The sequence below is a fragment of the Podarcis pityusensis genome (assembly GCF_964106645.2).
Source record: "Podarcis pityusensis genome assembly, chromosome: 8".
Lineage (NCBI taxonomy): Eukaryota > Metazoa > Chordata > Lepidosauria > Squamata > Lacertidae > Podarcis > Podarcis pityusensis.
Window position 1 is genome coordinate 40832666 of NC_138033.1, and position 15399 is coordinate 40848064.

The 15399-nt window shown below is 44.1% G+C and overlaps 1 protein-coding gene across 1 annotated transcript in view; it reads right to left on the reverse strand.

The window, feature by feature from the left end:
- The window catches only part of CDYL2 (chromodomain Y like 2), a 75961-nt gene that overhangs the window by 51973 nt on the left and 8589 nt on the right, over positions 1-15399 (reverse strand). The gene's annotated exons all lie outside the window — the stretch shown is intronic.

Below are 15399 nucleotides of genomic sequence, written 5' to 3' on the forward strand. Positions count from 1 at the left end.
TCGAGTGGTCCCCCAGAGTCTTAGAAAATGTAATGTACCCTTTTTTGATTTTTAAATGTTTTTCCTGTCATGTTTAGAAACTTAATTTATTGTTCCTTCAATTTTTGATATGCTCTTTAAAGTATGTGTGACTTTAAAGAGCAGTTGATAAACTATTGTTGTACCAAATTTGGCTTTGATTGGACTTTTTTTTACCATAGGAACGCATTAATTGAATTTCAATGCATTCCTATGGGAAACCGTGCTTCGCAAGATGAAAAATTCACTAGACGAAAAACTCGCGGAACGAATTAATTTCGTCTTGCGAGGCACCACTGTACATGATCCAGTAGTGGCATGGCATCAGAGGACGGTCACCTTTGGGTCAGCTTACTGCTTGGAACACTGTCTAGGGGGGGAAACCCCAAGGATGACCGTGGCCAGGGTGGCTGGGTTAGCGGTGGAGCCGAAAGGGGAGGTGCCACCACAATATGCTGACCTGCAGGAGGTCTTCAGCGAGAAGGAGGCGGATAGACTACCCCCCCATAGATCCTTTGACTGCCAAATCAACTTGCTCCCAGGGGCTCAGCTGCCAGTGGGTAAACTGTATGCCATGTCGGACCGGGAGATGAAGGAGTTGCGGGAGTTTATTGACAAGAACCTGAAGAGGGGGTTCATAAGGGAATCAAAGGCGGTGGGGGGCAGTCCGGTGTTCTTTGTGGACAAAAAAGGGACTAACCAGCCCAGATTGGTCGTAGATTTTAGGGCGTTAAATTTGGTATCAGAACCTGTGACCTTCCCAATGCCCAGGATTGATGACATTTTAACACGGGTGAGGCAGGGAAAATTTTTTACCAAGCTGGACCTCAGGGGAGCCTACAATTTGATTAGGATGAGGGAGGGGGACGAATGGAAGACCACAATGTTCACCCCCCTGGGGGCCTTTGAGTACTTAGTTATGCCATTTGGATTACAGTCGGGCTCCGCCTGTTTTCAAGCTTTCATGCACCACGTGTTGGGGTCCCTGCTGTACAAGAACTGCGTAGCCTTCTTGGACGACGTCTTAATCTATTCAGACAATGAGAAGCAACATGTCAGAGACGTCAGGGAAGTGCTAAAGAGACTGCAGAAGCACCAGTTGTGGGTCAAGCTGGAAAAATGTCAGTTTCACACCAGAGAAGTCGAGTTTCTGGGGTACAAGTTGTCAGACAAAGGCCTAGCTATGGACCCAAGCAAGGTGCAGGCGGTGCTGGAATGGAAGGCCCCCAAAACCCGGAAGTACGTGCAGAGGTTCCTAGGGTTCAGCAACTTCTACAGGAAGTTCATCAAGAACTTCGCCCACTTGACAGTGCCCATCACAGATTGTCTCAGTAGCAAAAAGAAGTTTGTCTGGACAGAAAGTGCCCAGCAATCCTTTGAAAGACTGAAGAAGGCATTCACTTCGGAAGAGCAGCTCCTGCACGTTATCTGGAGAAACCCATGAGGCTAGAGACCGACGTGTCCGACAGAGCCATTGGGGTGGTTCTTTTGCAGCCAGGGAGGAGCAATCAGGAATGGAAGCCGTGTGCCTTTTTCTCGAGGAAGCTGAGCAAGTCGGAGCAAAACTATACGGTGTACGACCACGAACTGCTTGCGATCTATGCGGCGTTTTGCCGATGGCGACATCTGCTGATAGGGGCACAGCACAAGATCCAGGTTTGTACTGATCACAAGAACTTGGAGTACTGGAGGACCGCAAGAGTACTCAACCAGAGACAGATTCGATGGGCACAGGAGTTCTCCAAGTTTTCCTTCGAAATCCGATACGTGCCAGGAGAGGAAAACGTAAGAGCAGATGCTTTCTTCCGGAAGCCGGAGTACATGGAAGGAGAGGGACCCCCGGAGATATGACAAGTGATCCCCGAGGACCGATGGGTGTGGGGGGGAACCTTGGTTGGGAAACGAGAACTGGCCGGGCTTACTAGAAACGACGTGTTCACTCAAACTAAAATCCGGGAACTCCGAGATGGAAGAGAAAACCAAGGGGGTTTTGAGGAAAAGGAAGGGGTGCTGTACTATAAGGGGGCGCTGTATGTACCGGGGGAGACCCTGAGGGGAAAGGTACTCAAACAACTCCACGACAGCCCCACAGCTGGGCACTTTGGACAGCACAAAACCATGATGCTCGTCACCAGGCAGTTCTGGTGGCCAAGGGTGAGGGAGGATGTACGTGAATATGTACGGGGGTGCGACCGCTGCCAAAGGGCAAAGGGGGAAAGGGCTGCCCCCGCAGGGTTACTGGAACCCTTACCCACGCCGGGAAGACCCTGGGAGGTGGTGTCCATTGATTTTATGACCGATTTGCCCAAGTCCCGGGGGAAGACAGCAGTCATGGTAGTAGTCGATCTATTGACAAAGATGTGCCATTTCATAGCTTGTTCACATGCGGTGACCGCAGAGGAGACAGCCAAGTTGTTTGTGGATCACATCTTCAGGTTGCATGGGGCTCCCTCGAGAGTAATTTCGGATCGCGGAAAACAATTTACTTCCCGGTTCTGGAGGAAGCTCATGAGCTTGCTGCAGGTAGAGGTGAGCTTCTCGACGGCGAGACATCCGGAAACCAACGGGCAAGCAGAAAGAGCGAACAGTGTACTCCAGCAATACCTACGCTGCTACGTCAGCAAGAGGCAGAACGATTGGGTAGAGAAACTAGCGCTGGCTGAATTTGCGTACAATAACGCTGAACATGTGTCCACGGGAATGAGCCCGTTCATGGCCAATTATGGGTGTCACCCCAGGGCCTTCCCGGGGAGTGGGGAGGAAGGGTGGAGTGTACCTGCGGCAGAGCAGTTTGTGGAAGAAATGGAAGCTCTGCACCAGCAACTTAAGATGAACTTAGAACGGGCCAAGGAAATTTACAAGAGGCAGGCAGACAAGCACCGTAGGGAAGGGGAGACCATACGGGTGGGGGACCGGGTGTGGTTGTCAACCCAAGGGTTACCCTTTAAGGGGGGGGTGCAGGAGTTGCAGCCAAGGCGGCTGGGGCCGTTTGAGGTAACACAGCAGGTGAACCCCATGGCATTCAAGCTCAAGTTGCCGGACAGCATGAAGATACACCCGGTGTTCCATAGGTCCCTACTCTCACCATACAGGGAGGGGCGGGGAGTCCCGGGGCGGGAAGGCGAAGTCACCACACGCCCGCAGATAGAGGAGAGGGAACACCACAACCGGGCCATGGAAATACTCGATTCAAGGTGGCGAGGGCGCCAGGTGGAGTACCTGGTAGCTTGGGAGGGAGAACCCGGGTCGGAAAACACGTGGGTTCCCGCGGAGGCAATCAATGACGGGTATCTTGTGGAGGATTTCCACAGCCTGTTCCCGGACAAACCCAAGCCACTAGCGAGATTCTGGGAGGAGCAATTTGGAACCACAGACGATGAAGAGGATTTTGTGGGTTTTTCTGCCTCCGAAGAGGAGGGAGGAGAGGCTTCGGAGGAAGAAGAATCATACTGGGAGGCCCACCCCGCGGGGAGAGATCGGAGTGGGTGGGAAGCGGGCTTTGAATCCTCAGAGGATGGCGACAGCTCCTTCCGGGGATTCCCCGCATCGTCGGCCGAGGAAAGGGATGAAGTTGGATCAAAAGGTCGGGCCGGGGGTGAAGGGGGTCCTGGGGCGGAGGTGGATGTCAGGGAACTGACATCGGAGCCAGAGGCGGAGGCGAGGCTCTCAAGCGATGCTGGAGAAGGGCCCAGCAGGGGGAGAGGCGGCTCACCAGCTGGGGAAAGAAATCAGCGTAACACCAGGGATAAAGGGGGGCAGATGGGGGAATCGGCGAGGGGGCTCCAGGACTCCTCGCCGGAGATCAGCGAGGAGAGCACGGGTCCTCTGCTACCCATGCCCTCCCTGCGCAGAAGGCTTCCGCGCAGGGAGAGTAGGAGGAGACTTGGAGTCAAACAACTTTTATGCTGGAAAAGGTTTAAGAAACGCCCACTGACGGATTCTGCTAGCGACTGAACAGCCACGAAGTGCAGGGGCTGTCCAGACAGAAAAGGTTTAACAAGGCAACCTAGCCAGGAGTGGCACCAACTTGCGCACGAGCAACCCCTACATATATTACAGAAACCAACCTACTTGGTAAGGCTTGTGGAATTAACCAAACAATGTTACAATAATACTGTTCTGAAATAACAGCTTCCTTTGGGGAGACTGAAGTAAGGGACTATTTTAATTTATGTAAAACCAACACAGATGTGAATAGTTCCTTGCATTTCCATTGCTCTACCAGTGTTTTCATGCATTGAGATGGCTGGATATTAACCTTTGATGCTTCTTGTGCGCTTCACAATTAAGAACAATTCATTCTTTATTCAAAAAGGCTGACACCACCAAGATGCTTATGTCATACAATAGATTATGAAGTGTTTTCTCCCCCCATACATGGGATAATGAGAGACAGAGAAACAAAGAAAGAGAGAGAGAGAGAACTATAGAAAACCAAAAAAGGCTAGGCTGCTAAAAGGCTAATGAATGGACAATGGAACATGTTTTTCCACACACAGCAGTTAGTCGTCACAATCAATTCTTTGATGAAAAAAAGGAGTTGATCCTGATTACATTTGAATTTTACAATTGTTTGGGGCAGGACATGTCTGAGCATTCGGTAATTATATGCTTATGGAACAGCTCACGTCCCCACTGAAGTCATCAACTTGTACTTATGACATCATAAGTACAAATTGTTTGGGGCTCTCAAAACCGGTATTCACAGCCCACATTCTACAACGTTATCAGTAAGGGTATCATGGGTTCCACTGTCAACTGCTTTTCTGAAATCAAGCTATACAATGTCCATGGGGTCATACCTAACGCTAGTCATAACCAAAGCAGACCCATTTATTTTAATGGACATCATTAGCAATGGGTCAACACTGAATAAAACTTAGCTGTGTACAACCCATGGTGCTCCCTGTCTACCAGTAGATTTATCAGAGTCTATCAAATAAGATTGTTCTGACATGATGCACTACTGATAAACTCATGCTGGCTTCTAGTAATCTTTATCCCAGTTGGTATCTCTCTTGGATTTGAATTTATTTTATGTATGTGCTGCTGTTGTTTAAATCTCACTCACGTTTTTAAATATGAATTTTTAAAGCAACTTTCAGGGTTTGTTTGTTTTTACAACCAAGTGGTGTATAATTTTATGAAATGTGTGCGTGTGTGTGTGCGTGCAACTGTTTTTTATATATATTATATTGTAAATCGCTTCAGGGTAGTTCATAGGAAGAAATTAATAAATAAAATAATCGTAAGCAGTGCAGTCTTCCTTAGATGCTGACAGTCTTAATAATCTGTGATAGAATTCTGCCTAGTATTAACAGCAGGCTGACTGGTCTGTAGTTTCTTCACTTTCTGAAAACAAGGGCCACATTTGCCCACCTCCAGTCATCTGGCACTTCACCTGTTCTCCAAGAATTATTGAAGATTACAATAAGCAGCTCTGAAATAGTTTTTGCCTCTCCCTTCAGCACTCCAGGGTGTAATTCATTTGGCCCTGGAGATTTGAACTCATTTAAGGTGTGTCTAACCATCACCATACCTATTCTGGGATGCAAGCCCCTCCTGATATCATTTGTTCTACATTTCCCAGGTTGAATCCAATTCCCCTTGTGGGAGAAGACCAAGACAAAATAGGAGTTGAGTAGTTTCCACCTTCTCTGCATCACCTGTTAAGGCTTCACCATCTTCTCCAAGCAACAGACCTAACCCTTCCTTCTTGTTCTTTCTCCAGACATAAAGAGAGAAGTCCTCCTTGTTTTTAGCATCTAATCTAAGTCTCAGCTCATTCTGGGACTTATAGCTTTTCTGACACTGCCATTACAAGTAAGAAGTATCCTGGTCTACTCATTGTTGACTATATACATCTCCTATGCATGTCCTTTTAAAGGAAGGATGGGGGACCATTTTCAGCCTGAGGACTGTATCCCCTCCTGGGCAACCATTCAGGCAACATGTCAATGGTGGGAGGGGCCAATGGAAAAACAAGCAGAGCAACAAATGTAAATTTTACAGTAGGCCACTTTCTACCCACATCCACATATCCTCCATGCAGGTGAAAAAAGATCAGTTATCAATGTTATATATACATATATAGAATCACAGAGTTGGAAGAAACCACAAGGGTCATCTGGTCCAACCCCATGCACTGCAGGAATCTTTTTGCTCAACATGGGGCTTGAACCCATGGCCCTGAGATTAAGAGTCTCATGCTCTACATGCTGAGCTATCTCCAGCCAGGCAAAAACACTGAAGGGTGTGTAAAGCAGAGCCAGTGAGGGGCGTGGCCTGGGAGGAGGGTGAGTGGCTTGGAAGTGGCGTGGGGAAGAGTCCCAAAAGCCAGATGGAGAGGCTTAGCAGCCTTTCTGAACCTGTGGGTACCCAGATGTTGTTGAACTACAACTCCCATCACCCCTATCTAGAAAGGCCAGAGCTCAGGGATGATGGGAGTTGTAGTCCAACAACATCTGGGGACCCACAGGTTGAGAACCACTGGCTTAGAGGATCAAAACTGCTCCTCATCAGAGAGCTCCTTGTGCAGCTGCACTGGGCATGGAAACGGTTTGTAATTGCGCCTTCGGTATCTCTGTTTGTGGTGCTGCCCCAGCAGTTGCTTGGTTGGCTGTGACCTGTGATAGGTCCTTCTCTGTGGTGGTTCCCTGTTTGTGGAACGTCCTCCTTAGCAAGATGCGCCAGTCTCCCTCCCTATTATCGATATCTTTCTGCAGTAGTTAGTTGAACTCTGTTTTAGTTTTTTCGTAACAGTTTTTATTGTATATGGTGTATGGTTGTTTTTATGTATTACAGTATATAAATATTTTTTCAAATAAATAATTAAATATTAGCTTTTAGGAGAAATTTAAGACATTCTAGTTTGCCCAGCCATTTGATGGCTAAAAGTTCTGTCCGTGGCAACCTTGAAATTATTGGATTGTGTTTAGTGATTGCTTTTAGGAGTTTTTAACTGTTTTTAGACATTTTAACTGCATTGTTTTAGTACTGACATGTTTACTGCCCTGGGCTCTTTTGGAGGAAGATTCAGGTTATAAAATGAATGAATGAATGAATAAATAAATAAATAAATTTCACTTTTTAAACTCTCCCAAACATCATCAACCTTCATTCTCCTTCAGAATTTCTAGCTATGAATTCATACTCAACATTTCCTTGAACTTCTTTCAATCTGCTTCCCTAAACTCTTATTATGCTTAGATTCTCACATCTCTTCCTATCACAAATTACAAGATGATACTGTCACTTTCCCCCAAGGTTCCTGCCACTTTCACTCCCTCAGCCTTATCGGTCAGGATAGCAGGACTCCTGAACCTTCCCCTCCACCTTCTGAGCTGTGAGGTTGTTAGCAGGACAAGTCAAATATTTATTGGATGTTCCACTTGGAACAGAGTTAGACCTCCAGTGTATGTCAGAATAGCTGAAAGTCCTCATTACTACTATGACTTGCCTCTGCAAAAGTTGTATAATCTATTTCAGGGAAACATCATATATGTGTTCCAGCTAGCTAGGCAAGTCTAGAGCATAACAATATCACTTTTGTGTCTCTCTTCTATCCTTATCAAATTCTCTCAACAACTGGGTATGGACAAGAGAGAAAAAACCATGGCTCGCTGTGATGTTTGAATGCAATCAGTAATATAACACATTCATATGGCTGCTACTTTAGGGGTCAGATGAAGTGAATGAATCCGATTTCTGCAGTAAATATGGATAGGGTGGTTCAGCAGGTGCCAGTTCCTTAGCAGTCCATATACCTTAGACTCTAAGTTCTAGAGGCATTATTGCAGGCACTGACTCTACAAAGCTAAGAATCACATTTGTTGTTCCACCCACTTCTGTCTACGGACCTGCCCACCACTGGCTTACAGACTTTGGAAGGTTGCTCATGAAGGAATGTGAGCCTCAAACTGAAAAAGGTTCCCCATCCCTGCACAGAACACCAAGGTGTGCTCTCACAGGTAACTCTGACACGTCATAGAGGATAGTTCCTGAGTCACACCCTAGACACACCTTTATGTTCCGTATTTTGTATTCCCCCCCCCAACACATTTGACAGTAATGGGCTAGCAAGTCACACAACGGAGGTTAGATTACTGCAGATATTCCTTTACTTCCCCTCCAAAACTCCAGCACAATAAACAGCAGTTAACACTTTCTTTACTTCTGACACCAATAAAATTGGCTGTGTCTTTGTAAAAAAACCAAACCTGTACTACCTGGTAATTACATTATTGCAGTTCAGTTATGTCAGTCTTCTTGAAAGACACATATTGTTGTTAATCTAATTCAATCTGGGAGGCTAAGGCATATGAAGGCAAGCGGAATTTTTGTCTGCTTCTCCAGGTTGTCAGCAGTCACTATCCAGAAACACACTGCATTATTCTGCTTTTTATAATGTAATTAGGAAGTTGCCCTGCATTATGACAGGCAGTGCGTGTTTCTGCAGAGCAAGGGTGGGAAACCTCAGATCTGGGAGCAAGTTGCACCCTCTCCGAGCCCCTTCTTTGGCCTTCCGAACTCTCCCCAGGCCTCACCCCTCACTGGCCCTCCTTGAATAGGTTTGCCTGGCTGGTATGTGTCATTGAACTCTGATAACACCTCTTGCTTGTCTGGATGAAGGATAAAGAGGGGTGTCCGAGTGAGTGTAGAAACCAGCTTATTCTATTAAGGGGAACGTTTGTGCCCATTGCTCTGCCTACTTGTGCCTCTGGTCCCAGCCAATACAAGCACATGGCCTTTGGAAGGCGGCTCAAAATGGAATGTGGTCCTCAGGCAGAAACCGTTTCTCCACCTTTCCTGTGCTGGGAGAAAGGTCTTCTCTGTACACATCCCACACAGCACCTGAAGGGATTAATCAGCAGCAGCGCTGAGTGAGTCATTCGCCGCTATCCCCAAGGTCAGTACAGTACTGCATTTTGCACCACACAGGAATATAACAGCCATTCATTTGTATGGGATAAAGCAAAGAGATGCAACCCGAGGACATACTGGGTTGGTTATGGTAACGCTGACTTCATGCCCTTGCTGATTCTGCTCTTGCTCCCTATTCAGGATGCCCCAGACTCTGACTGAAATTCATTTACTTTTAATTAATTCACTGCTGTATCTACAGCAGTGACCAAAGGAAGAATGACTGCTGGGAGGAGAGCGGAGAGAAAAAACGCCATGGTGCACCTGTAGCAGCAAAACCGGACGCCTTCATCTGCTATATCCGCAATAAAACACGTCTCTCTCATTTCATTCTCTCCTTGTCACAGCAGGCGCTGTAATTCTCCAACGGTTTGACTTCACCCCCGAAGGCGCACTCTTCCATTGTCACCCAAGAGAGACGGATGCCATCATCATCATCATCATCATCATCAACTACAACCTGCAGCAGTGCTAATAAGAGTAGCTTCGCAGACAGGGATTTGGGGAAGGCAGGGTTCAATTCAGTTCACATTTAAAGAAAAACTTACTTAAGAAACATTTAAAGACAAACCTACACCGAAAACAATACATAAACCAAAATGCAGCCAACATTAAAAATGTGTAGTTCTCCAAATTTTGCAATGTTATAGAATCCAGACACATAGTATGTACAAAAGTGTACATACTAGGCTAAAGTGTGCCTAAAAATGCATATGCGGATGAAAACGGTGTTGAAATTCCCAATAAGAGGAGAAATTGCTTTGGAAATTGCTTTGGAAAGTATATACAAAAATGTCTGTAACAGGATAAATTTGGACTAAAATGCAGATTAATTTTCATGAGGGCTTAAAAAAATAATCCACAAACTGATAGAGAAGTTCTGAACATTCAGAAAATCAGAAAGGGAGAGAAACCGCAATCAACATATTCATATGTACCTATTTGAAGGATATATGTTTAAAAAAAAAGTGGGGGGAGAGGCAGGAACCAGTGATTCATGTTTGCTCTTTCAGTGGTTCTGTTTTAATGTTCAAAACTCCATGAGTTGTACCTGCTTCTGAAGCGCACAAATTATCTGAAAGGGAAGATGCTCCCCTTCCCCCATTTATTTCATAGACAGAAGCTCCTCCACCAAGTGGATAACTCATCACATGTTTATCAGAGTCCAACAAAGGCATGAGCCCTATATCGTGGTTAGAAGAATCTTCCCTGTGTTTTCACCTAAACATTTCAACAAGTATTGTCAACCCTATCATCCATCTATCTATCTATCTATCTATCTATCTATCTATCTATCTATTTGTCTGTCTGTCTGTCTGTCTGTCTGTCTATCTGAGATAGATAGATTTTTGGGGGGAGGGAGGGAGAACAAACATTCTTCTCAAGCATGAGAAGTGTAAAGAAAGCTAGTCCAATTTTGGTCCTGTAGAGCAGATTTATTAGGCCATTTGGGGCTGCAGCAGAGAGGGAATCCACAGAATTGCTCCCTTCTCTGTTCTGCTGATGTTTGCCTCTTTCAATGGAATGTCCTGGATTCTGCTGGCAGAGAGGCTCTAGTACTGTGGAGGTCCCCCACTCCATCTGCCATAACCTAGTTATGTAGCTTCTTCACAGTAATACCAGCAACTTAAATATATTTTCTTATCAACGGGACAATGGAAATGGATTTTCTGTTCCCTAATGGTAGCCAAGAGGAATTGGAAAAATAATGGTATGATACCCTTCAATGAATGGACGGACAATATGACATCACTCATACTTTATGAATGGATGGCTTACAGGCACAGACTCTGTATGGATAAATACAATAACATAAGGAATGAGTGTATACAAATAGTAGTAGGCTACTAACATTTACATAAGCACTAGGACCATAACACTATAACAATGTATACAAGAATGTATGGGAATATTGTATATTGCTTTTGCTTGTGTGTGTGTGTGTTTTCACTTTTATATGTATCTTTGTTGTTGTTTGTCCTGCATCACTTTATTTCTTTTAATTGAAATCACCTTAATAAAACATAAATATTTTTAAAACTTAAATATCTTTTCATGGGGTAGTGATGTGTTTGGTACACATAGACATCTCCCTGCCCCTTTGCAAGTAGCAGTATTTTCTGAAACACGGGATAATTGTGCAAGATTCTGTTCCATACGGTACACACGATAAGCAATTGACCACTTTACATTAAAAATCAATCTATGATTAAAACAGATTGTCTGGGAAAGAAGGGGAGGCGGAGAAAATAAAGGACCTTTCAGAATTAATCGGGTCTTGCCACTACTGAATTCTGCTCCAGAAATTCTAGCGGCTGTTCCAAAATTTGCCGTGCTTTTGCCAATGGTAAGTTATTATGGAACAAGCGTACTGTGCATATGTGAAAATGACTGTTTATATAGCTTTAAGCTACAAAAACCATGGTGGAGCGAGGCAGCAAGCAAAGCACATGTGCCCAAAAGGACTCAGGATATCATTTATTTAACAAACTGATGCGTGGCTACAACCTGCTAAAACGTGAGCAGATATAATTCTGCCCAACCAAAACTGTAAGATTTGAAATTGGGACTGCAAAAGGCAGTTCCTCCCACTGTTTTCACTTCCGCAATCCATCGCAGCCCTAGCTTTGATCTTGGTGAGATGCATTTCTCAGAGAACTTCATTTCTGTTTTAAGCCTGGTTGTGAGATCGTCAAGCACCTCTATTCACAGAGGCCGTATTTAACTTTAATAGGGCTTTTGTTGATGAAGTGCTTTTAAGGTTGAACTCTTCGTTATCCTTTACATGCTAGAGCAGAGCACAATGTGGAGAATGCATAAGGATATCCCAAGTCAACAAGGGTTTTTAATGAGTGTCAATAAACAATGCTGGAATTTACTACTTATGAGTGTATATACTAATTCTGTTTGTCATCAAAATCACTAAGGTCTCTGTATCAACATGCTTAACAGCTGCCTGAATTGTAAAAATTAAACTGTGGAAGGTTATGCCCTCCTCCTATCACTTATTTATCTATTATACGGATGACAACCTTCCCTACATACACTCCTAGGAGCCAGTCGCTCATCCAGGCACTGCCAGGGACACAATTGCTTAGCTTCAACTATCTTATGACATCACATTCTCCAGGATCGCTTGCTTAATTATTGGCTTGCTTAATTAATGGCTTAAGTGTGCAATGCTGGTGCTGGTTGCTGCCAAGCGGGGCTTAAGGGAGCTAGGGGGTCACTGTTGGGGCCGCTAGCCAAGGTAGTTGTGGGGACAGAAAAACTGTTGTACAGGCTTCCTGAGCTCCCAGATGCAGCCTGATGCTGTCACATGACAGCAGTAGATACCCTGTGACGACTCAGCCCCTCCCTGCCCATTCTGGGGCCTTTTTACTGACTGCAGTCAGTAGTAACCACCAGCAGTATTTAAAGGATTACAGTATTTCCATGGGATGAAAACAGAGTGCTCAAACGCTCTGACGGATATCATTGACAAGTATTTCATTTGGGTTTCATGGGGATACTTAATGTCATCAGTAGTTTCATTTGATTTGTTCAATGACACTGGGCATGATCCACCCCAAAGAAAGCACCTTCAATTTCCTCTCTTTTCAGTAAGGTTTCAGTAAGGGTGTTGAGTAGGGGCTTCCACTGAAATCGGTGCGATTCAAAAGCTCTTAGCTTTACCGTCATCTATGTTCTAGATTCAAGTCTTCCCACTCTCGTGATAATTATACATTCAAAACCACACCACAAATGCACATAAGAGAAGTAAAAGCACTCTTAAGGTAATCCTGAGATACAAACAAGTAAAAAAACACATAAAAAATTTGCAGGAAAATTTAAGAGCGGAAAGACCCCCAAAACAGCCCAAAAATATATCAATGACAAAAATTGAGAAGGAAAACAAGTGTCAGGTGGGATAGAAGAACAGAACAGAGTGGCTGGAGCAGGATGACACACACACACGGGCGCACGCTAGAAAGAACCATCCCATTGCCTGGACAGGTGACTTCCTGGTTCACACTGAGAAGCTATTTTTAATTTTCCTGTAGGACAGAAGAAACTGAAGAATGGAGAAACTAAAAAAATGATACTGTAGCTGGGACTGGGCACAATTCCTTCTACTCTGCCCCTCGCCAAGAAACTGAAAATGGAGGGGGAAACCCAAAGACATAGCAATTATTTTCTAAATGTAAATTAGTGAGAACTTCCAATAGTGCCCCCTTCCAATAGCTATTGATAGCAAGAGATCTGTTACACTTATGAATGATTTCCAGTTTAGCTGAACAGCAGTTTCCTGACCAAAGCACCCCCAAATCAAAGAGGTGTACTTCCGTTGGTGCAAATTCTTGTGTTAAGGCATTGTGCAGATCCAACCCTGAGACTTCCACATGGTTGGTATATAAACACTTAAGTCTGCATTTTCCTGATTCTCTGTTTCTTACACTGAAACAGTGCAAACTCTGACACATTAGGGCACTGCCATGTGAGAAGTCAACATCGCTTCTGCAAGAGCTCACAGAACAACCCTAATGTGTTTTCTCCTTCCGCTCACAATTCTTTGGAACTAAGCCATAGTTATTTTAAATGCCTACAGGTTAGTTCACACAATGCCTTTCCTGACCATGTGAACAATCCACATTCCCATCAACCATGCATTTCTGCAAATAAATGTAATGTATGGTCCTGGATAGGGAAACATATGATCATTGCTATGATTCTGCCCTCTCTGGCAGCTGCAGTCACAGAAATTTCGACGAGCCATATTTATCATTAGACATTTACTTTTTCCCACACAAGTGCATAACAGGAGAAGACATTTGAGTGCTTGTGTTGACAAAAAATATATATGTATTTTTGAATCAGCCCATTGTTCCTTTAACAGCCATTTGGAGCAACTGTAGAAACGCTTTCTCATATTCCTAGGAAAAACTTAGGGATCAGCTCTTTTATTGAAACAAAACGCTGAAAATAAAACTGGGCTTTTGCTCAAACTGTACATGTAGGGGGAAAAACACAGACTGCTGTGTTAAAAACACAGTGTAAGGAACTTTCCGATGGTGAAATTTATACTGCTCTCTTTTTCTTTTGCTCTGTCTGCCCAGGGTTCTGTGCGGGAATTTCATAAATTGGTGCCTTTCATAGAATCATAGAGCTGGAATGGACCATTGCAGCAGCCAGCATCCCTTACCATAGACTGCCCAACCTCTGCTGAAATACTCCCAGAGAATGAGAGCCCAGCGCCTCCTGTGGCAGAGCTTGTTCCAGTGTAAAACCACTCTTACTATTAAGGAGGCCACAATTCTGCTTTGCATGCAGAAGGTCCCAGATTCAAGCCTCTGGATCTCCAGGGAGGGCTCAGAGAAAACCCTGCTTATGTCTTTGCTGCTTGGCATCTTTTTGGCCATTATGGGGAAAAGGATGCTGGAATAAATGGACCTTTGGACTGAACAGCAAGGCTGGTTTCAGGTTAGAACCAGTTTTCTAGAGTTAGAACAACTCCAAGTCTGATAGGCAAGAAGTTGTGGTCTGTGTGGGGCTCCTGAATTTGGGCAGTAATGAATAATTTCTTTTTTCAGTTTGTTTGGTCCCTGAATAAATGAGTTTTAGAAATAGTTTCCTCACACCAAGCCCTACCCATCAAAACTCTTTGACTGAAAGTCAGAATACGCACATTTATCCAATCTGGTTTTATCCTAGTGCTTTCCCCACCTGTTACTTAAATGCCATTTTACCCCACCTTCTGTTTACTTCTGGTTTAGTTACATAGGCAACTCTACCCAACCATATTGGTGAATAAGATGACATCATTACTCAGTATGACCAATGAGATATGGAATTGACAATGTTAAGTGAGGGCAAATGAAATCAGCTGAGAATGAGGGTACTGATTCAGTGATTTGGCTACATGAGGAGATGAATCCAAATGAGCGACAGATTGACAGACAGTAATACAAATCAAGTGGCAGACAGTCACAAAGGAATTGCCAAGAAATAGTTGAAGGGGGAGCAGTGCTGAAAATGTCTGCAAAATACAGTAAAGAGTTTGGGGCTAACCAAACTCAGAACAAGCCTGCTATAATTGGCCCTGAAAATAACACTTAAATTAATAATATTGACTTAATTCCTTAATTGAACATTAGGTACCTTAATTAGACACCTAAGTTATGTTTTCTGCTTTCTGCAGGATTTAAACTTGCTTTTTTAAAAAGGCCAATGGCTGGATTTCTAAGATGTGAAAACTCAGGACTGTATTTCAAGTTACCTAAGTAAACTCATTCTAAATGACAAATAGCTCACAATTTTTAAATTGTAGTACTGTAAACCACATTTCACATCCTCAGAATATATATATATATATGAAATATAGATCAGGAAAACATAAAATGCTGTGACTAATTTGGCATTTTATATGTTTAAACTTACCATGCATTTTCATTAATTCTATACACAACTCTCAAAGGATGT